We start from the raw sequence: 884 nt of genomic DNA on the forward strand, positions 1-884 counted from the left end.
GCGTGATTCTCAAGCACCGTCGGGGATAGCAGCAGACCGGGCGTGCATGGTCATGAGCCTGCTTGCCCGACCCACTTGCTCAGCCCATGACGCAAGCTTGCTACATGCTAGGACTCGCGGATGGATGGTTTGGAGTGCGGGTGGCAAGATGGTCGGATTGGTGGTTTAGTGAATGGATGGATGGATTGGTGGATAACTGTGTGAACAGGCGTCTGCCTATCCTTCGGTGGTGACGGTAATGATTGGTGGGGAGTGGGATGCGGAGTGGAGGAAATGGGGTGCGGAGCTGGAAAATGGAATGGTTAAAGAAGTTGGAGTAAGATGGGAAATGGGGTGGGGAGTGGGGTGGAATGCTGGGGAAAGACTGAACTTACAGAGAGCAGAGGAACAGATGGGTATTGAAGGGTGAGCGGAAAGGGAGGAAGGTGATGGAAATGAGATGGGGGAGGGGGAAACACGAATGATTGAGTAGCGCAGGTGAAAAGACACACACACAAACACCGCAGTGTGCAGCGATGGACAAGATAGCGATTACCACCAGTAATCGCTATCGCTATGAAGATTGTGATAAAAAGATGAACTTAATGTCAAATATAAATAAAGTGAAACACGAATAACTATCCAATATGAAATAAGACATACGAGCGGAATCAGAAGTGAATCAAGAATATCACCATGAAACCCGAAACCAATATAATAATACACACCCTCAAATCCTTCGCCACGATACGCCCCAACGTACCTGCAAAAAAGGATAAAAAGGACATGTAAATAACTTCGATTTAGTGATACGCTTCAAACAGTGAATAATAAATAAAGGCTTGCTCACTCTCATAAAATCATAATACAGAAGTAACCACCACTTGGGGTAAGAGATTCCACAA

The sequence above is a fragment of the Penaeus monodon genome, chromosome 32 (assembly GCF_015228065.2).
Source record: "Penaeus monodon isolate SGIC_2016 chromosome 32, NSTDA_Pmon_1, whole genome shotgun sequence".
NCBI lineage: Eukaryota > Metazoa > Arthropoda > Malacostraca > Decapoda > Penaeidae > Penaeus > Penaeus monodon.